We start from the raw sequence: 23052 nt of genomic DNA on the forward strand, positions 1-23052 counted from the left end.
ATCTAGACTTTAGGTGGTGAAAAAAATATAGAAAGTTTTACACAGAACTAAATTGGCTGTTCTTATAGGACCAGGAAGACAGAAATGTTAAGAAGAATGCCAGAAAGTAGAGACTGAGATCATAGGATTTCAGTTGGAAATTATAGACTCCATAACAGATTAAGCTAGAGGTCGTTGTTTGATATTTTGGCTCCAAAATCTTTCTATTACCTGGATATTTAGTAAAGCACAATTTAAAAAAATGGGCTGATTCCTTAAATGAAATATTGGATCTGTTGGATGGTTATTACTGATGATTCATTCAGGTCTACAGTAAAAAGAAAACACGTGGGGCTGAAATAAATGAAAATGAAAAGGTAGTTTCAGGTGGCCACCAATTACTGAAAGAAGCAGGGATTTTCAAGGAGTTTATTACTATTATAGACAGGCCCTTGCCATGGAATGGAAGTCTAGCAAGGTGCTCCAGGAGTAAGACTCCATCCACATAAATCTTCAATTTATGTAAGGAGTAAGCAAAGTGATTCCTAATCCTAGGAAGCAATTTCATACAAAATCTGCTACACCTGTGGTCCAAGTGTGTTAGTGTCTGTCAATTAAGAAGTTAAGCTTTTCAGGACCACTCATCATGTGCTGGTCCTGTAAACAAGAAAGAATCAAAATTTAGGGTACTGGGTTTTTAGTTTGTGGTTACAATTCAGCATTGTTACTGGCATCCATGTTTGGCAGAGACAGAAACCCAGTGAAGAGATTGTGAGAGTTCATACCATGAAGCTATGAGGACAAAACCTGGTGTTGTTGTTTTTACTCTTTTGGAGGTCTGCCACCCAGCTCTCAAAAAGTGACATACACTGAGGCTTATTATTATTATTATTATTATTATTATTATTATTAATTTCTGGTCTTAGGTTGTCTTGTTTCTAGCCAGCGTTTCTAAACTAATTGTCCCATCTACCTTTTGCTTCTGGGCTTTTATCTTTCTCTATTCTGTATAAATTTTTATTTACTTCTTATTCTGTGGCTTGCTGTGTATCTGAGTCACTGGCCCATACTTTTCTCTCCTTTTCTTGGTCATCCTTCCTTTTTTTCCTCCAAGATTTCTCCTCCTGTTTATTGTTTCTGCTTGCCAGCCCTTCTTATACTTTTCTACCAAGCTACTGACTGTTCATTAGGCCAAATAGGTATTTTAGACCAGCCCAGTATCATAGCTTCACAGAATTATACACATGCAACATAAAAGAATGCAACACATATTTGTATCATTGAAACAATTGTTTCACAACATAAACAAATATAACACATCTTAAAATAATATTCCACAACAGCCAGGGTTGTATTTTGATACAGCCTAGGTTGCATTTTGATAGCATAAGATATTGAGATGCCTAAACTATAAAACATCTTCTGTGGAGAACTAGCTGAATATAGGGAGTGAAATTAACCACAGAGATATATGAAAAGATGCAGGGCTGGGTGGTATGGTGCATGCCTTTAATCCCAGCACTCTATGAGTTCGAGGCCAGCCTGGTCTACAAGAGCTAGTTCCAGGACAGGCTCTAAAACTACAGGAAAACCCTGTCTCAAAAAAAAAAAAAAAAACAAAAACACAACGAAAACTAGATGCAGGGATAGGGCCATCTAAGCCCTTTGAAACTGAAGCCTTGTGTATCAGAGACAGAGCTACAGGATTTGATATTTGTCCTGCTATGCTTCAATCTTCTCTTGGTTCAATCTTCTCTCACTATGTCTCCATTTCTCTATTTTGCAGTGTAAATGGTGTTCCATATTCTATACCATTGTATGTTGGAAAGATGTAACTTGTTTTCTGATTTTTTTTAAATTTATTTATTAAAGATTTCTGTCTCTTCCCCGCCACCGCCTCCCATTTCCCTCCCCCTCACCCAATCAAGTCCCCCTCCCTCCTCAGCCCGAAGAGCAATCAGGGTTCCCTGCCCTGTGGAAAGTCCAAGGAACCCCCACCTCCATCCAGTTCTAGTAAGGCGAGCATCCAAACTGCCTAGGCTCCCACAAAGCCAGTACGTGCAGTAGGATCAGAAACGCATTGCCATTGTTCTTGAGTTCTCAGTATTCCTCATTGTCCGCTATGTTCAGCGAGTCCAGTTTTATCCCAGGCTTTTTCAGGCCCAGGACAGCTGGCCTTGGTGAGTTCCCGCTAGAACATCCCCATTGTCTCAGTGTGTGGGTGCACCCCTTGCGGTCCTGAGTTCCTTGCTCGTGCTCTCTCCCCTTCTGCTCCTGATTTGGACCTTGAGATTTCTGTCTGGTGCTCCGATGTGGGTCTTTGTCTCTGTCTCCTTTCATCGCCTGATGAAGGTTAATATTCAGGAGGATGCCTATATATGTTTTTCTTTGGGTTCTCCATATTTAGCTTCTCTAGGATCACTAACTATAGGCTCAATGTCCTTTGTTTATGGCTAGAAACCAAATATGAGTGAGTACATCCCATGCTCCTCTTTTTTGGTCTGGCTTACCTCACTCAGGATAGTGTTTTCTATTTCCATCCACTTGCATGCAAAATTCAAGAAGCCCTTGTTTTTTACTGCTGAGTAGTACGCTGATATGTATATATTCCATACTTTCTTCATCCATTCTTCAATTGAAGGGCATCTAGGTTGTTTCCAGGTTCTGGCTATTATAAACAATGCTGCTATGAACATAGTAGAGCATATATTTTTGTTGTATGATAAGGCCTCTCTTGGGTATATTCCCAAGAGTGGTATTGCTGGGTCCAGGGGTAAGTTGATCCTGAATTTCCTGATAAACCACCACACTGCTTTCCAAAGTGGTTGCACAAGTTTGCATTCACACCAGCAATGGATGAGTGTACCCCTTTCTCCACAGCCTCTCCAGCAAAGGCTATCCTTGGTGGTTTTTTTTTGGTTGATTTTTTTTTATTATTATTAATTTATTTATTTATTAAAGATTTCTGTCTCTTCCCCGCCACCGCCTCCCATTTCTCTACCCCTCCCCCAATTAAGTCTTTCCCCCAGCCAGAAAAGCAATCAGGGTTCCCTGTCCTGTGGGAAGTCCAAGGAACCCCCACCATCATCCAGGTCTAGTAAGTTCAGCATCCAAACTGCCGAGGCTCCCACAAAGACAGTGCGTGCAGTAGGATCAGAAACCCATTGCCATTGTTCTTGAGTTCTCAGAAGTCCTCATTGTCCGCTATGTTCAGAGAGTCCGGTTTTATCCCAGGCTTTTCCAGACTCAGGCCAGCTGGCCTTGCTGAGTTCCCAATAGAACATCCCCATTGTCTCAGTGTGTGGGTGCACCCCTCGCGCTCCTGAGTTCCATGCTCGTGCTCTCTCTCCTTCTGCTCCTGAGATTTCAGTCCTGTGCTCCAATTTGGGTCTCTGTCTCTGTCTCCTTTCATTGCTTGCTGAAGGTTAATATTCAGGAGGATGCCTATATGAGTGAGTACATCCCATGTTCCTCTTTTTGGGTCTGGCTTACCTCACTCAGGATAGTGTTTTCTATTTCCATCCATTTGTATGCAAAATTCATGAAGTCCTTGTTTTTTATTGCTGAGTAGTACTCTAATATGTATAAATTCCATACTTTCTTCATCCATTCTTCCACTGAAGGGCATCTAGGTTGTTTCCAGGTTCTGGCTATCACAAACAATGCTGCTATGAACATTGTAGAGCATATACTTTTGTTGTATGATAAGGCCTCTCTTGGGTATATTCCCAAGAGTGGTATTGCTGGGTCCAGGGGTAAGTTGATCCCGAATTTCCTGAGAAACCGCCATACTGCCTTCCAAAGTGGTTGCACAAGTTTGCATTCCCACCAGCAATGGATGAGTGTACCCTTTTCTCCACAACCTCTCCAACAAAGGCTATCATTGGTGTTTTTGATTTTAGCCATTCTGACAGGTGTAAGATGGTATCTTAAAGTTGTCTTGATTTGCATTTCCCTGATCGCTAAAGAAGTTGAGTATGACCTTAAGTGCCTTTTGGCCATTTGAACTTCTTCTGTTGAGAATTCTCTGTTCAGCTCAGTACCCCATTTTATAATTGGGTTGATTAGCCTTTTACGGTCTAGTTTCTTGAGTTCTTTATATATTTTGGAGATCAGACCTTTGTCAGTTGCGGGGTTGGTGAAGATCTTCTCCCAGTCAGTGGGTTGCCTGTGTGTCTTAGCGACAGTGTCCTTTGCTTTACAGAAGCTTCTCAGTCTCAGGAGGTCCCATTTATTCAATGAGGTCCTTAATGTCTGTGCTGCTGGGGTTATACGTAGGAAGTGGTCTCCTGTGCCCATATGTTGTAGAGTACTTCCCACTTTCTCTTCTATCAGGTTCAGTGTGTTTGGACTGATATTGAGGTCTTTAATCCATTTGGACTTGAGTTTTGTGCATGGTGATAGATATGGATCTATTTTCATTCTTCTACAGGCTGACATCCAGTTTTGCCAGCACAATTTATTGAAGATGCTCTCTTTTTTCCATTGTATACTTTTAGCTCCCTTATCGAAAATCAGGTGTTCTTACATTTGTGGGTTAATGTCAGGGTCTTCTATTTGATTCCATTGGTCGACTTCTCTGTTTTTATGTCAATACCAAGCTGTTTTCAATACTGTAGCTCTGTAGCAGTATTTGAAGTCAGGGATGGTAATGCCTCCAGACGCTCCTTTGTTGTATAAGATTGTTTTGGCTACCCTGGGTTTTTTGTTTTTCCATATAAAGTTGATTTTTGTCTTCTCCAGATCTGAGAAGAATTTTGATGGGATTTGATGGGGATTGCATTGAATCTATAGAATGCTTTTGGTAAAATTGCCATTTTTACTATGTTGATCCTCCCAATCCAGGAGCAAGGGAGATCCTTCCATTTTCTGGTGTCCTCTTCAATTTCTTTCTTCAAAGACTTAAAGTTCTTGTCAAATAGATCTTTCACATCCTTGGTCAGAGTTACCCCAAGATATTTTATGCTATTTGTGGCTATCGTGAAAGGTGATGCTTCTCTAACTTCCTTCTCTGTTTCCTTATCCTTATTGTATAGAAAGGCCACTGATTTTTTGGAGTTGATCTTGTATCCTGCCACAATACTAAAGGTGTTTATCAGCTGTAGGAGTTCTTTGGTAGAGTTTTTGGGGTCGCTTATGTGTACTATCATATCATCTGCAAATAACGAGAGCTTAACTTCTGCTTTTCTGATACGAATCTCCTTGATCCCCTTATGTTGTCTTATTGTAATTGCTAGAATTTCAAGCATTATATTGAAGAGGTATGGAGAGAGTGGACATCCTTGTCGTGTCCTGATTTTAGTGGGATGGCTTTGAGTTATTCTCCGTTTAATTTGATGTCAGCTGTTGCCTTGCTGTAAATAGCTTTTATTATTTTTAGGTATGACCCTTGTATCCCTAATCTGTCCAAGACTTTTATCATAAAGGGATATTGAATTTTGTCGAATGCTTTTTCAGCATCTAATGAAATGATCATATGGTTTTTTCTTTCAGTTTATTTATATGATGGATTACATTGATAGATTTTCGTATGTTGAACCAGCCCTGCATCTCTGGGATGAAGCCTACTTGATCATGATGGATAATTTTTCTAATGTGTTCTTGAATTCGGTTTGCCAGTATTTTATTGAGAATTTTTGTGTCGATATTCATGAGTGAGATAGGCCTGTAATTCTCTTTCTTGGTTGGGTCTTTGTGTGGTTTTGGTATCAGGGTAACTGTAGCTTCATAAAAGGAATTTGGCAATGCCTCTTCTGTTTCTATATTGTGAAATACATTAAGGACTATAGGTATTAGCTCTTCTTGGAAGTTCTGATAGAATTCTGCAATGAAACAATATGGTCCTGGGCTCTTTTTGGAGGGGAGATTTTTGATAACAGTTTCTAGTTCTTCGTGACTAACAGGTCTATTTAGATTGTTCACCTGGTCTTGGTTCAGCTTTGGTATATGGTACTTATCTAAAAAAATGTCCATTTCTTTAGCATTTTCTAGTTTTGTGGCATATTGGCTTTTGTAGTAAGATATAATGAGTCTCTGAATTTCCTCTGTGTCTGTGGTTATGTCCCCCTTTTCATTTCTGATCTTATTTATTTGCGTGTTCTCTCTCTGTTGTTTAATTAGTTTGGATAGGGGTTTGTCGATCTTGTTGATTTTCTCCAGGAACCAACTTTTTGTTTCATTCATTCTTTGGACTGTTTTCTGTGTTTCTATTTTGTTGATTTCAGCCCTCAGTTTAATTATTTCCAGTCTTCTACTCCTCCTGGGCACGTCTGCTTCTTTATTTTCTAAAGCTTTCAGGTGTGCTGTTAAGTCTCCAATGTATGCTTTCTCCGTTTTCTTTAAGTGGGCACTTAGTGCTATGAACTTTCCTCTTAGCATTGCTTTGATAGTGTCCCATTGATTTGATTATGTTGTCCCTTTATTTTCATTAAATTCAAGGAAGACTTTAATTTCTTTCTTGATTTCTTCCTTGACCCAGGTGTGGTTCAGTAATTGACTGCTCAGTTTCCATGAGTTTGTTGGTTTTCTGGAGGTAGCATGGTTTTTGCCTTCTAACTGTAATCCATGGTGATCTGATAAGACACAGGTGGACACTGATATTTTTTTTGTATCTGTGGAGGTTTCCTTTGTTTCCAAGTATGTGGTCAATTTTCGAGAAGGTTCCATGAGCTGCAGAGAAGAAGGTATATTCTTTCCTATTTGGGTGGAATGTTCTATAGATGTCTGTTAAGTCTATTTGCTTCATTACCTCCAGTAGTTCTCTTAATTCTCTTAGGTTTCTGTCTGATTGACCTGTCCATTGCTGAAAGAGGTTTATTGAAGTTTCCTACTACTAGTGTGTGTGGTTTAATGTCTGCCTTGAGTTTTAGTAATATTTCTTTTACATAAGTGGGTGCTTTTATTTTAGGGGCATAGATATTCAGGATTGAGACATCATCCTGAAGAATTGTTCCTGTTATGAGTATAAAGTGTCCATCTCGATCTCTTCTGATTGATTTTAGTTTGAAGTCAGTTTTGTTAGAAATTAATATGGCCACACCTGCTTTTTTCTTAGGACCATTTGCTTGAAAGACCTTTTCCCAACCCTTTACTCTGAGTAGATGCCTGTCTTTGTGGTTGAGATGTGTTTCTTGCAAACAGCAGAATGTTGGATCCTGTTTTCGTATCCAATCTCTTAGCCTGTGCCTTTTTATAGGTGAATTGAGACCATTAATATTAAGTGATATTAATGACCAGTGGTTGTTAACTCTGGATATTCTTATTGTTTTTGGAAGTAGAATTTGTGTGTCTCCCTTTTTTGAGTTGTGCTAGTGAAGGGTCGCTAGATGCCTCAGTTATTGTAGGCAGTGTTGGCAATGTTGGATTCCTTGGTTGCGATTTTCCTTCTATTATTTTCTGTAGGGCTGGATTCGTGGCTACGTATTGTTTAAATTTGTTCTTATCCTGGAATGTCTTGTTTTCTCCATTTATAGTGAATGAAATCTTGGCTGGGTATAGTAGTCTGGGCTTGCATCCACGGTCTCTTAGCTTCTGCAGTACTTCTATCCAGGACCTTCTGGCTTTCATTGTTTCCATAGAGAAGTCAGGTGTAAGTCTGATCGGTTTATCTTTATAAGTTACCTGGCCTTTTTCCTTTGCAGCTCTTAATATTCTTTCTTTAACCTGTATATTTTTTGTTTTGATTATTATAAGGCGAGGAGATGTTTTTCTTTGATCCAGTCTCTTTGGTGTTCTGTATGCTTCTTGCATATTCAAAGGAATATATTTCTTTATGTTGGGAAAGTTTTCTTCCAATATTTTGTTAAAAATATTTTCTGGCCCTTTGAGCTGTGACTCTTCTCCTTCTTCTATTCCTATTATTCTTGGGCTTGGTCTTTTTATTGTGTCCTAAAATTCCTGAATGTTTTGTGATGAGAATTTGTTGGCTTTGCAGTTTTCTTTGATCATTGCATTTATTTTCTCTATGGTGTCCTCAGAATCTGAGATTCTTTCTTCTATTTCTTGTATTCTATTGATTATGCTTGTTTCTGTCGGCTCTTCTCGTTGACCTAGATTTTCCATATCCAGCTGGTCTTCAGTTTGTGTTTTCTTCCTTGCTTCCATTTCAGTTTTCAAATCTTGAACTGTTTCCATTACCTGTTTGATTGTTCTTTCTTGGTTTCCCAGGGTATTATGTACGTATTTACTCATTTCTTCAAACTTTTGGTTATACTTCTCATCCATTTCTATAAGGGCATTTTTCACATGTTGTTTAAGGGACTCTATTGCTTTCATAAAGTCAATTTTTTCCACTTCTTCTGTGTTAGGGTGTTGAAGACCTTCTGTTGTAAGATCGTTGGGTTCTGGTGTTTTCATGCTGTTTTTCAGATTATTGGGTGAATTCTTGCCTTGGCGCCTGCCCATCTCCTCCTATGGATGCTATCTAATGGGTTTTTTTAAAACTGGTTCAGGTTTCCCTGCTGGCCAGGGGCTCCTCTTACAAAATGCCCTCACTCTGTTTCCTGGTTCCTGCCGGGGGGCCAAGGTCCCTCTCACCCCTCAGAAGGGTCTTCAGGAATAGGGCCTGGCTCCTCCTTTGCCAGGGACTTCACCAACCAAAGGCCTACCTCTTTGATTTAATTGATGTGCGGCGATCTGGTCTCGGTGTGCGGTCCTTGCAGCCTGTATCTGCTGCCACAATGGTTCCTGTTTCCTGTGGCCTGCGTCTTCTGCTGCCGCTGGTCCACCTCTGCGACAATGTTCTGTCCGCCTCTGCGACCAAGTTCCATCCCTGTTTTCTGATTTTTACAAGATGTTATTTGCTGTGGGACACTGGTCTTGTACCTTGCAAAGATTTGTCACTTGTATTAGTTTAATAAAATGCTGATTACCAGTAACCAGGCAGGAAGGATATGTGGGGTGACCAGAACAGGAGAATTCTGGGAAGAGGAAAGGCTAAGTCTGCAGTCATCACCCAGACATAGAGGAAACAAGATGAGAATGCCTCACTGATAAAAGGTACCAAACCCTGTGGCTAACACAGACAAAAATTATGTACTAATGTAAGATGTGAGAATTAGTTAATAAAAAGCCTGAGCTAATAGGCCAACCAGTTTATAATTAATGTAGACCTCTGTGTGTTTCTCTGGGATTGAATGACTGAGACCAAGTAGGACAGAAACCTCTGTCCACAAGTCACTGTCAAGTGATTGTTTTGAGCATCAGAAGAGACTTTTAACATTTGAAAAGTGTAGGGGCTATTGCAGACTATGAGTATCATTGAAATGACCAAATTAATTTTCTTCTTGGATGAACATAAGCCTCTAGTGACCCAGGTTAGAATTTAATTGATTGAATGAAAACCTCCCAGATTAGAAGATGTATTTTAACATGTGCCTCTTCTTGGTAACTTTCATTTGATTGCTTGTGAAATCATTAGTAGGAGGAGCCTCTCTGGATAAAATCTCTCATTGAGGCTGTGATATGATGTAGTAAAGAGGGCTACTTGTTTGTTCCCAGTTGCTCAGCCCTGAAATAATCACACAGAAACTGTATTAATTAAATCACTGCTTGGTCTTTTAGCTTTAGCTTCTTATTTAAGGCTAACTCTTACATTTTAATTTAACCCATTTCTATTAATCTGTATAACACTATGTGGCTGTGGCTTACCAGCTAATGTTCCCAGAATCTGTCTCTGGCAAGGCTACATAACTTCTTTCTGACTCCGCATTCTTCCTCCCAGCATTCAGTTTAGTTACCCCTGCCCCACCTAAGTTCTGCCCTATAGCTCTGCTATAGGTCCAAAACAGTTCCCTTATTAAACAATGATAATCACAGCATAGAGAGAGGAATTCCAGATCACCTCCCAATTCTTCAACTCCAACAGAGACTCCAGAAGGATATAATATTACCTAGGTAAACAGGAAGTATATTGTAAGCAACTTCCAAAACTCTAGAAATGACAAAGACATCTTGTTGCCTGGATAGTCACCCAAAGTTATTCTGTGTTGTTGGGGGCATTCAATCTTCAGCTCACAGGTCCATACTATCAAGCAGACTTTTCCATAAAGTAGGAAATTTGAAGACCTGTTCTGCCTTGCAATGGAAAAGTCCATCATTTGCCTTCTTCTGTGTCCTGCAGAATGTCTGGCGGACGCTTTCATGAATCAGGAACCCTGTGAGTCCTGCATGTCTAGTTCATCAAGCAGTCCAGCCTAGAGCAGTTTCTTGCCCAAATGGCTAACCAACTCCATAAGGAGCCTCTTCGATGCTGATTATCCTCTTGAAGTAGATTGCTGCTGCCAGAAGCAGATGTGTCTCATTGTCATGAAAAGTCTTAAGCTCTTAAAACATTTTAAAGGTCATATTCTGAAAGTCTATGAAAGATTTGAAGAATCCCTATCTATCTGAAATACATTTCTATACATCGAGAAAATCTAATATGCTTCTAACTATTACTATTATAGATGACTCTCTATTTACCTATATTTTAATTATACATTACATTTTTAAATGAGCTAAACAAATACAATGACTTAATCAAGAGCAGAAATGCATAAATAAAATTGACCTTAAAATAGTATCAATGAACCAAGATCCATACCAATGCAAATCTCTATAGCATATTCCCTTTTAAATGTAAACAAACATTTATGAACAGTATTTGGGAATATGGGCATAATTCTCTTCAAACTGCTTCCTGCTCTTTATTTGGTGAAGTAATTTTTTGGGTGTGTTCATAGTGACCTTTTGGGCGGTCTTGCTTCATCAAACCACATTAGTCTGGAGGGATTCCACAGGTTCTCATCCTTTGTGGAAAAAAAAGAGAACCTCTTTTGCAAAGCAACAAATCCTTAGACCCAAATCCTGAAGACATGATACCTTTAAAATATATATGTTGGTTACTTAGCTCCTTTACAGCCAAAAAAAATTAAAGAAAACACAATAATATACATAATCCAGAGACTCTGTATATAGTCCATGTTTATGTGGCTTATTTTTTTATTCTATTACTTTTTAATATTTATTTTATTATCTTTACTCCTTTAATTTATGATTGTCTATACTCTGTCTCTCTAAAGACTTTGTTTCGTTTTTATAAACCATTTACTTCTTTTTATAACTTTCTATAGTTTTCTTCTCTCTCCCAAGCCTATGTACATTTTTTAAACACACCATGTCTCATTTAGAGGTCTTTTAGGTATGAATCTGTCCTATTGTGTGTCTGTAATTCTTTACTGTTTAGGAGCGCTTCTTAAAATGCTAAGCACTGTGGAACTTAAGCTGTGCCATTGGTAGAGCAAATACGGCCTGCCTGCTTGCTCCATCCAGTCCAACATGGCAGAGGTATGCTTGCTGCCTCTGAGAGCCATGTACATTGCCCCATTTTCAGGCATATAGGGGATCTAAGTTGCCAGTAGCAATCTGCTCACAGATCCCATAGCTGGTCCTCCAGAAAGTCAAGAGTTCACGGTGGCAGCACAGTCCAGAAAGCCGGCATTTCAAAATGGTGCAGGTTTTTTTTCCTGCTATCTCTAAATCAGAAAAACTCTCTTAAAGGAACCGCAGCATGTCACCAGTAAGCAAACCCCATTTGGGGAAATAAATGTGGCTAAACTTTATTTTTTTAGTGTCTAGAATCCTTTTCCAAGCTCTCTAAGATTTTAAGTGGATTTTAGTTGGCCACACAAGCACCAGTTTGTTGTGGGAAGCCACTTGTTAGTTCCCAGCTGCTCAGCCCTGAAATAATCACACAGAAACTGTATTAATAAATCACTGCTTTGCCCATTAGCTCTAGCTTCTTACTGGCTAACAGTTACATATTAATTTAACCAATTTTTATTAATCTGTGTATTGCTATGTGACTGTGGCCTAGTAAAGTTCTCAGCATCTGTCTCTGGTGGGGCTCCATGACTTCTCCCTGACTCCACTTTCTTTCTCCTAGCATTCAGTTTAGTTTTCCCCACCTAGCTAAGTTCTTTCCCATAGCTCTGCTTAAGCCCAAAGCAGTTCCTGTATTAACTAATGATAATCACAGCATACAGAAGGGAATCCCACAATATGAGTTTCTGTAGCCTCAACCCATTTCCTGTTTTTTGTGCCTACCATGTTGTGGTTGAAACTAATCAGTCAGCTTTCTTCTTTTGCTGTCATAACTTCCCCACCATCATAAATTCTAACACTAAATCACACAAGATTCAGTAGAATTAGCTGCTATTTGGTGCCTAGGTGGTTTAATAGCCCACTGTTTTCATTTTTGTTTGTTTATTTTTGGAGACAAGGTTTGTCTTTGTAGCCCTAGCTGTCCTGAAACTAGCTCTATATACCAGGCTGGTTTCAAACTCACAGATCTTTTGACTCTGACTCCCATGTGCTGGGATTAAAAGTGGGCCAGCATTCCTGGCTTTTGTTTCAATATTGTTGTATGACGGTTCCTATCAAGCATATGCTATTGTACTGAGCTTCGCCCATATCTTGAATTTTAAAATTTGTCAGAAGGTTTCATTATGTTTCCCAGAATGGCATGTATTCATGACATTAATACTGCCTGTGCCTTCTGAGTCATTGGATTGCAGGTGCATAAACTTCTTCCTGCCTGTTTTGTTTGTTTTGAATTTTTATTTTAAAAAGAATATTTTTGTAGGAGGAGGAGGGTGGCCCTTTGTTCCCTTCTTGGCGACAAAGATGGGATTGCTTGTCGTCCTGGCTAGCTTACACCCAAAATAATCACACAGAAGCTGTATTAATTTAAATACTACCTGGTTCATTATCTGTAGCCTCTTATTGGCTAACTCTCATATATTGATTTAACCCATTTCTAGTAATCTGGATATCACCACAAGGTTGTGGCTTACCGGGAAAGATGCAACATGTCTGATATTGGCACCTCCATGGTGGTTCTCTATGACTCTGCCTTCTTCCTTCCAGAATTCAACCCTATCTACTCTGCCTACCTCTACGTATTTTACCTGTATGCATGGATATGCACCATGTGAGTACCTGGTCTTTACATTGATCAAAAGATGGTATTAGAAACCCTAAGCTGGGAACAATGGATAGTTATGATCCCCCATGTAAGTCCTTGAGCCCACCTGTATGCAAGACCAGGAGGACTATTTACTGTTGATCTATCTTTTTTGCTCTGTGTTGATTATTTATAATCAGCATATTCATTGCTATTGTTTTCATTTGTCAATTTGTAACTTTAAACACACAGTGCTTTTAGTAAAATCTTATTTACATTGCAGTTAAAATTGGGACACTTCAGGTTTCTGGTAGATGAATAAAGAGTTCAAGTGAATGCATAACTCTTTGTAGAAACCAGTAAAAACCTATGAGTTATTTCTTTTATATTTGTTTGATATTTTTCATGTGAAACAGATATTTAATATGTATTTCTTGCTGTCCTAGCAGTGATTGCATAGACTAGGCTGGTATTCAACTCAGAGGAAGATAGATATACATGCCTCTGCCTTTTGAGTATAAGGATTAGAGGTATGATTCAATACATCTGGCTTTTTCATCTTATTTTTCTTTTTGTAGGTAGGTATTAACCTTTCATACAGTTTCTCTTATCTGTACTCTGTACTCTTGATCTGTTTACATATCTTTCATTGTTGGTCAGTAGGCATTTCTCTTGTAAGGTGATATCCCATTCAAAGGGTCAGAAATGACAGAGGTGAGCCTCCTATTCATTTTGCTTCTAAAGTGACTTGGTGATTAAATTATGATGTCTGTGTCATGGAGTAAGTATGGGGAGCACCAGAATTATATGACTATACTGTCAAAGAAGTATACATTTACAGTGTTGTCAGAATCGTGCTTTTGGTTGTACACATGTATGGCATATTTTAGAATACAGTGACCCATGATGATGTGCATGTCGACTTCAATTGGGAAGAATGGACTTTGCTGGATCCTTCCCAGAAGAATCTCTACAAAGATGTGATGGTGAAGACCTACAGAAACCTCACTACTATAGGTAGGGCTGAATTATCTTTCATGTTTCAAATAAGGGGACAACTGTTCATTGGTTAATGGTGCTCTTTTGTAATATGATTGAGAAAGTAGAATGGGGTAAATAAATCAGGCATGGTTGTAAGGTTTACTACAAATGGTGGCTAAATTTTTTTTATAATTTTTAATATATAATGTCTGGCACTATATTTTAGGATACAGTTGGGAAGACCATAATGTTGAAGAACATTGTCAAAGTTCTAGAAGACATGAAAGGTAATTTTCATTTATAAATATACAAATATACCTCTGAAGAATTGTAATACATCCTATATGTTTTAAACAACAGCAGCAGTGTATATAATAACATGCATTGATAATTATTAAATTCTCACAAAATCATATACCTTAATTTCAGATAGGTGAACTGCATTTGCAAGTCATTCTTTTAAGAAAGAAGTCAAGGAAACAATGTCTTAACTTATATTACCATTTGAATCATAATACAATGAGAACTATACTGTAAAATTGTCTGTTTATTTCATATTATTCATATTATAAAAGATATACATGTTGAAAAGATGATAAGTATATCTCTAAAACTCTCTACTACACTAATAGTCCATAAAAAAGGTAGTTTAACCCATATATTGTGACTGTGTTAAGTTCAGTGAGGGGGCAGTTAGAGTCATGAATCAAGGGGCAGCTGTTGTGGAGAGGCCTTAATCCAGATGCCACAAGTCTATGAGGCCATAAAGTGTGATCTCAATGTGGAAATCTTGTATTTGTTATTCTTCCTTTACTAGGTATATCATATGTTACTCTGGATACAAGCCACATGAGCATAGGGATGTGAAAAGATATAGCATACCTCTCTCTCAGAACAAACAGAAGATGTGTAGCAGTCTCCATGTTGAGTATACTTGTTGAATTTGATATAAAAGTATACAAGTAATTAGTTTTATAGCCTCATTGTTAATATATCAACAATCTCACATTTCAGAAAAGCACCATGAGTACTAGGACTGTACAAATATTTCTCTTTGTCCTAGTTTACTTAGCAAATGTAGTATCACTCACAGTAGAGGACACATGAATGCAATAAGAGTGGTAAAGCTCTGAGTTTTTTCAGTTCTCTTCAAATACACGAAAATTCTCATGTAGAAAAAAGATTCTGTAAATGTGAATCATGTATCTTCAAAGATGAAAAGCAAGCCTTAATAATGGGGAAAAACAAAATTGTAAAATTGTAAACATAGTAATAAAATGTTAACATTTAATTCCTCTTTATAAAAGGACTAAATTGTAAAATTAATTTATACAGATAAAAAATTCAACAATGTATTAAATGTAGTAATGCTTTCACATGTACCATTATCATTGTAGGCATGAAAAAAGTCAAACTAGAGAGAAAACTTCTGCATATACTCAATGTATTAAAGCCATTACATGTGACAGTCATCTTCACATGCCTGAAAAAACACCTATAAAGGAAATGAGTGTGGTCAAGCCTTTTCACATCACAGTCATCTTCAAATGCATAAAAAGACAGACACTGAAAAGAAATGCTATGAATGTAACCAGTGTGGTAAAGCCTTTGCATGTCACAGTTACCTCGAAAGCATAAAAGAACTCATACTGGAGAGAAACCCTATGAATGTAATCAATGTTTTAAAACCTTTGCACATAACAGTACTCTTCAAACACATGAAAAAAGGCATATTGGAGAGAAACCCTATGAATGTATCCAGTGTGGTAAAGCCTTTGCATGTCACAGTGATCTTCAAAGGCATGAAAGAACCCATACTGGAGAGAAACCTTATGAATGTAACCAGTGTGGTAAAGCCTTTGCATGTCACAGTAATCTACAAAGGCATGAAAGAACCCATACTGGAGAGAAACCCTATGATTGTAACCAGTGTGGTAAGGGCTTTGCATGTCACAGTGATCTAAAAAGGCATGAAAGAAGCCATACTGGAGAGAAACCCTATGAATGTAATCAGTGTGGTAAAGCCTTTGCATGTCACAGTTACCTCAGAAAGCATAAAAGAACTCATACTGGAGGGAAACCCTATGAATGTAACCAGTGTGGTAAAGCCTTTGCATGTCACAGTAACCTACAAAGGCATGAAAGAAGCCATACTGGAGAGAAACCCTATGAATGTTGATGGAGGAAGGTCATTGGCTAATATAGGAACTGCCTCGGCCCATTTTATTGGTTAGAAGATAGGTGGGTGGAGTAAACAGAACAGAATGCTGGGAGGAAGAGGAAGTGAGCTCAGACTCAACAGCTCTCCTCTCGGGGCAGACACCTCAGAGAGATGGCATGCCCCGCTCCTGGGCAGACACATGCCATGAAGCTCAGACCCAGGATGGACTATGCTAGAATCTTCCCGGTAAGACCGGTTCTCACAGATTATTAGAGATGGGTTGATCAGGATGTGAGAATTAGCCTGTAAGTGCTAGAGCTAAAGGGCCAAGCATGTTTAAAAGAATACAGTGTCCCTGTAATTATTTCAGGGCATAAGCTAGCAGTGCAGGCGGCCAGGGTGCTGGGAATGCAGCCCCACCGCCCTTATTACTACAGAATGTAATCAGTGTGGTAAAGCCTTTGCATGTCACAGTAACCTCCGAAAGCATAAAAGAACCTATATTGGAGAGAAACATTGTGTTTGTAATTAGTGTGGTAAAGGCTTTGTTTATTATAGTCATTTTCAAAGACATACTAACACATACTGGAGACAAACCCTATGAATGTAATGAGTGTGGTAAAGCCTTTGTACGTCACAGTACTCTTCAAATGCATAAAAGATCACACACTGGGGATAAACTCTATGAATGTAATCAGTGTGATAAAGCATTTGCATGTATGAATAATCTAAATCATGAGAAAAAATCGTACTGCAGAGAAACCCTATAAATGTATTCAGTGTGGAAAAATTTGTGCTTTATATAGGAGTAAAATTTTTATTTGCAGCAATCTTTTAAAATCTTTGCATATTACAGTAGACATTGACCTGAAATAAAAAAGAGGACTTCTTATTATACAGTATTTGGTCAGATCTTTAGCCAAAACATTTATAATCAGCTACAAAGTGATTTGGTATTCCCCTCTGTACGCTGTGAATATATTTTGTTGCCTTTGTTTAATAAAAAAAAAGCTGCTTTGGGTCTATAGCAGGGCAGAATAGAGCAAGGCAGGAATTCCAAGCAGAGATAGAGGAGAAAAGAAAGTGGAGTCAGACTCCATGTATCTGGAGTCTGGAGACAGATGCCCTGGAATCTTACTGGTAAATCACAAGTCTTGTGGTAAAATACAAAATAATAGGAATGGGTTAATTTAAGATGTCAGAGTTAGCCAGGCGATGGTGGCACACACCTTTAATCCCAGCACTCGGGAGGCAGAGGCAGGCGGATCTCTGTGAGTTCGAGACCAGCCTGGTCTACAAGAGCTAGTTCCAGGACAGGCTCCAAAACCACAGAGAAACCCTGTCTCGAAAAACCAAAAAAAAAAAAAAAGATGTCAGAGTTAGTTAATAAGAATTCTAAGCTAGCTGGGCGGTGGTGGTGCATGCCTTTAATCCCAGCACTAGGTAGGCAGAGACAGGCGGATCTCTGTGAGTGTGAGGTCAGCCTGGTCTACAAGAGCTAGTTCCAGGACAGACTCCAAAGCCACAGAGAAACCCTGTCCCAAAAAAAAAAAAAGAATTTTAAGCTAATAGGCCAAGCAGTGTTTTAATTAATATTGTTTCTGTGTCATTATTTTGGGTCTAGGCAGCCAGGAATGAACAAGGATCTTCTGCCTACAACACAGAGCTATTTCTTCTGTAGAAATAAATTTGTCAGTGTTAACAATCTTTTCAAGCATTATGATGTCATTTTTATACTGTTTGTACTTACAAACTCATGGTAAAATGAATTTATGAAGTCCTATGTGTAGGGTAAATGGGCCAGTCAAAAAAAACACATCCTGACTCTGAAATCAGAGCCAGTGAAATACATAATTTTGACTCTGAAACTGGAGACAAAGAAATACATCCTGACTCTAAAACCAAGACAAGGAAATACACTTTGTTTCTGAATCCAGAGCCAATGAAAGAAACACCTGACCCTGAAATCAGACTTAAAAGACTATAAAAGGCAAGTGATAGAACACACTTTGACTCTAAAACAAAAGCCAAAGAAACACACTCTACCCTTGACCAACTGAGCACAAAACCAGCTAATCCCTAAGCTCAAGATCTACCAACCCCTGAACATGAAATCCAGCCAATCTCTGCATTGTTCAAGATCAGAGATTGACATCTAACCAATTCCCACCATGAGAACCTTCTCCCTGGGAATACTCTGTGACTATGAAGTCCTATATAAGTTCTGTACATGTTCAGCTGGCTTCTGCCCTGGCAGAGAGAGCCCCTCTCCTGGATTCTTCCCTTCCAATTAAATTTCTTGAATGAGTTTTGGGTGAAAACCTTCACTGTAGTGGTAAGAAACTTTGTAGTGGATTGGAACAGAGAAGCTTTGGTCACCTCTGCTGGCAAACTCCCTTAAAGGAGCAGAGCAGAAGTAGCAACTCTTCACCAGCGACTTCAACATTTCTGCAAGTTTCCCATTAACTCCAGTGAAGCAGAGAAGTAACAATTTGGGCTGAAGCTGAGAAAAAAATTGGCATCTCTGTTAGGAAACTCCCTAGTGGGGTGAAACAGAGAAACATCGAACATCTCTGCTAGGAAACTCCCTTAGGGAAGTGGAGTATAACAGCCATGGACATCTCTGTTCTGAAGCTCTCTTAGCAGAATGAAGCAGGGCCCAGCTGTGATGGCTCTTTTGGAGAGGAGCAGTATTGCTACATCCTGCATGGAGAACATCTCCCACTGGAACACAGCCTCACATATAGCCGGACTTCCCAATAGCCAGTATTTGTCAGGGACCATCTTTGACAAGTATACCAGTTACCAGGGTAGGGGCCTGGGGATTAGAAAAATAAGCAAAGAGAATGAAGACACAAGTGAAAATAATAAAGCAGAAGCATAGGATAGTACTGGCAGGGAGTTCCAGTGAATAATGTAAATCTGCCTGCATTTAATTTCCCATTATGTTTATACCCCAATACAATGGGGGGGGGGAGACAGAAGACTGCTTTAACACAATGCCAAGGACAACTAGAACAGTTACTTGCTTCAATACTTTGATCCATCAAGTCCTTGATTATTGAGAAAAACATTCTGTTATTCAGGCAGTGAACCGACCCTAGACCAAGGATCCTAAAGGCAGTCATTCCTTAGGCCAAATATCTTAATTCAAAAGAAGGAGCAGAAGTATGTTTGAATTCTCTCACCTTTGCTCAAGGGGGAGTGGATTTATCTGCCTGGGCCCTCTTAAAGTCCAAAACACAAAACAACCACACCTTAGGTCAGGGTGTGTAACCACACCTGTTAACAACTTTGCCACCCTGAAACTCTGACCTTCAGACAAGGTGGAAATAGGCTCATGGTTTGGGGCCTCTACAAGGATACCTTTTCTTGTCATAGCTGTAGGTATCCAGTACACTTTCCTTTCACAACTGTAGGTATGGCCTGACTTCTAACAATCAGCCTACCATTTTCTTCAGAGCCCTAGCTATCAGGCTACCTTCCCTCCACAGCTTCAGTTATAGCCAGACTTCCGGGAATCGAACCAGGGTTTTTATTTATTTATTTATTTATTTATTTTTTAATTTATTTATTTATTAAGGATTTCTGCCTCCTCCCCGCAACTGCTTCCCATTTCCCTCCCCCTCCCCCGATCAAGTCTCCCTCCCTCATCTGCTCGAAGAGCAATCAGGGTTCCCTGACCTGTGGGAAGCCCAAGGACTGCCCACCTCTATCTAGGTCTCGTAAGGTGAGCATCCAAACTGCCTAGGCTCCCACAAAGCCAGTACAGGCAGTAGGATCAAAAACCCACTGCGATTGTTCTTGAGTTCTCGGTATTCCTCATTGTCCGCTTTGTTCAGCTAGTCCGGATTTATCCCATGCTTTTTCAGACCTAGGCCAGCTGGCCTTGGTGAGTTCCCGATAGAACATCCCCATTTTCTCAGTGTGTGGGTGTACCCCTCGTGGTCCTGAGTTCCAAGAGGAACATGGGATGTACTCACTCATATTTGGTTTTTAGCCATAAATAAAGGACATTGAGCTTATAATTCATGTTCCTAGAGAAGCTAAATAAGAAGGTGAATCCAAAGACAAACACATAGGCATCCTCATGAATATTAACCTTCATCAGATGATGAAAGGAGACAGAGACAGAGACCCACATGGGAGCACCGGACAGAAATCTCAAGGTCCAAATCAGGAGCAGAAGGAGATAGCCAGACTTCTCAACAGTCAGGATTCCTTTCTCCTTATAGGTGTAGGTATCCAGTATACTTTCCCTTCACAGCTGTAGGTATGTCCTGACAGGTCAGTGAGGGTACCTTTCTCTTTAGAGCTATAACTATTCAGAATACCTTTTCTCCACAGTTTCAGGCATAGCCTGACTTAATAACAGTCAGGGTAGCTTTCCTATCAGCTGTAGATATCCAGGATTGTAATTTGAGACTGTTCAGGAAGTTTCTGGCGCCATCTAGACCCAAATAGTCACACAGAAAATATATTAGTTACAACACTGTTTGGTCTGTTAGCTCAAGATTCTTATTGACTAATTCTTACATCTTAAATTAACCCATTTCTATTAATCTCACCACAGGCTGTGGCTTATCAGTAATGTTCTGTTCTGGCATCTTTCTGCTTGAACAACTACATCTCTTTTACTCCACCTATTCTCTCTCTCTCTCTCTCTCTCTCTCTCTCTCTCTCTCTCTCTCTCTCTCTCTTCCAGCCTGACTATATTCTGCCCTGCTGTAGGCCAAAGCAACTTTTTTTTTACCAATGGTAATAAATCATGTTCACAGCATACAGAGGAGAATCCCACATCCCAAGATACCTTCTCTTCACAACTGTAGGTATAGCCTGACTTCTGACAGTCAGTGTTGTAGGGAGGTTGCTTGTTTGGTTCCCAGGCACCTGGCTAGCTTAGATCTGAAATAATCACACAAACACTGTATAAATTAAACAACTGCTTGGCCCATTAGCTCTGGCTTCTTATTGGCTAAGTCTTACATATAAATTTAACCCATTTCTATTAATCTATGTATGGTCTTGTGGCTGTGACTTACTGGGTAAAATTCCCAGCATCTGTCTTCAGCATCTCCATGGCATCTCACTTACTCTTCCCTTCTTTCTCCCAGCATTCAGTTCAGTTATCCCTGCCGACCTAAGTTCTGCCCTATCAACAAGCCAAGGCAGTTTCGTTATTCATTAATGGTAATCACATCACACAGAGGGGAATCCCACATCAGATCAGGGTATCTTTCTCTACACAGCTATAAATATCCAGACTACCTTCCTTTCATAGCTGTAGGTATAGTCTGACTTCTGGCAGTCAGCATAACTCCCCCCCCCCCGAGCTGTAACACTTGCACTATGAATTTAAACAGTAATGTAACCCTTTTAGATTTTATATTTCTCCTCAATTGAATGGAATCACTGATTCAAGTGTAAAACTTTATTGATTTATATTTGTTCCTTTTCTGTTGTGATATAATGTCTAGGTCAACTTATAAAAATTAAGTTGGCCTTTGGCTCCAGCGGGATACATACAGGATCACCATGAAAGTGACATGACAGCTGGACAGTGGTGGTGCATACTTTGATCCCACACTCAGGAGGCAGAGGCAGGTGGGTCTCTGTGAGTTTGAGGCCAGTCTGGTCTACAAAGCTAGTTCTAGGACAGACTTCAAAGCTACAGAGAAACACTTTCTCAAAAAAGAAAGAAAGTGTTATTGCTACAACTGTCTAACATGACAGCTAAAACAGGTTAAGAACTCAAATCCTTAACTTACAGCATGAAGCAGAGGGTGTAAACTAGAAAAGCCTACCCACAGTGACTTATTTCCTCCAGCAGGACAGCATTTCATAAGTCTTCCCAAATGATTCCATCAACTTAGAAGGATTGATTTCTCAGACTTCAAGCCTGCCTGATTGCTTCATGGTGAAGAAAAACTCTGTAAGCCATTAGGTGCCTTAACACCTATATTATAGGAATGAATTCTTACATGAGAAAAACTTTCATGACTGAAAATATGTTTAAAGAGTTGTTTTAATTGTGATTATGTGATATCAGTGTGCTTTGTGTGGGTATGTGAATGTGCATGCTGGTTTCTGATATATTAGATCCTAGGATTTTATTGCAGAAATTACAGGAGGTTGTCAAAAAATCAGACCTTGGGCCACGTAGCAAACATTTCTTAACTGCCCAGCCATGTTTCTAGTGCTCTAAATATTTTGAAGCCTATGTGTATCAATTAAAAGACAGAAATATGAATAAACTCACATAAAAGAAAACGCTTTCTGAAAATGATTTTGTAAAGGCTTTAGACATTACAGTTGTCTTCAGCTTCAAGAAAAAAATAATGATCCATTTATTTTTCATTATAGCCTTGAAGGAAGTAAATTATTTACCATGCTCACTGAAGACTGATGGTAGAGATCACTGCCTTGTGGTTTCTACTTTGAAACATTTGAGGTAGATACTAAAGTGTGCTCCATGTGTGACAAATCCATTTAGTAAAGTTTATTTTGTGGTCCTTATTTTTCTTCCGTGACTTTTGTTAATCTGTATTTTTCTACTATAATGTGTAGAATGGTAACCCCATCATCTAATTGATTCATTTTTTTATCTAAATATCAGGCAGTGTGTGATCATACTTTTTAAGTAAGAGTATCTATGAAATGGTGGTGGGTTGTTGCTCCTGGTTTTGTTTTTCATATTTCCACAAATTCCCTTGAGATTTTCTTGTTTGTTATTCAGTTTTGCCTAAATGTTAGTAATGATTCAGGGATATATTTGAACTCTTGATCCTCATGAGTCTACCTCCTTAGTACAAGTCTAAGGGTAGATGAAGTACTCACAACATTTGCTCTTTGGTCAACACAATTTAACAATGTTAATGTTAAAAATGCTTAATAGAAGAGAATATAAGAAACATTAATGATCTCGTGTGTGTACTCAAAACAGTATTTTCATTTATTTGGTAGAGATGTAATAAAGTAGGATAATGAA

The 23052-nt window shown here is 39.0% G+C and overlaps 1 long non-coding RNA gene across 1 annotated transcript in view; it reads left to right on the plus strand.

The window, feature by feature from the left end:
- The window catches only part of LOC142833447 (uncharacterized), a 40984-nt gene extending 18725 nt beyond the window's left edge, over window positions 1-22259 (plus strand). Inside the window, exons 2-4 of the long non-coding RNA XR_012907409.1 lie at window positions 13813-13939; window positions 14130-14190; window positions 21895-22259. This is a non-coding gene — a long non-coding RNA (uncharacterized LOC142833447). The remainder of the gene's footprint in view (window positions 1-13812; window positions 13940-14129; window positions 14191-21894) is intronic.
- The last annotated feature ends 793 nt before the right edge of the window (window positions 22260-23052 follow it).

Source organism: Microtus pennsylvanicus, chromosome 13 (assembly GCF_037038515.1).
Source record: "Microtus pennsylvanicus isolate mMicPen1 chromosome 13, mMicPen1.hap1, whole genome shotgun sequence".
NCBI classification, from domain to species: domain Eukaryota; kingdom Metazoa; phylum Chordata; class Mammalia; order Rodentia; family Cricetidae; genus Microtus; species Microtus pennsylvanicus.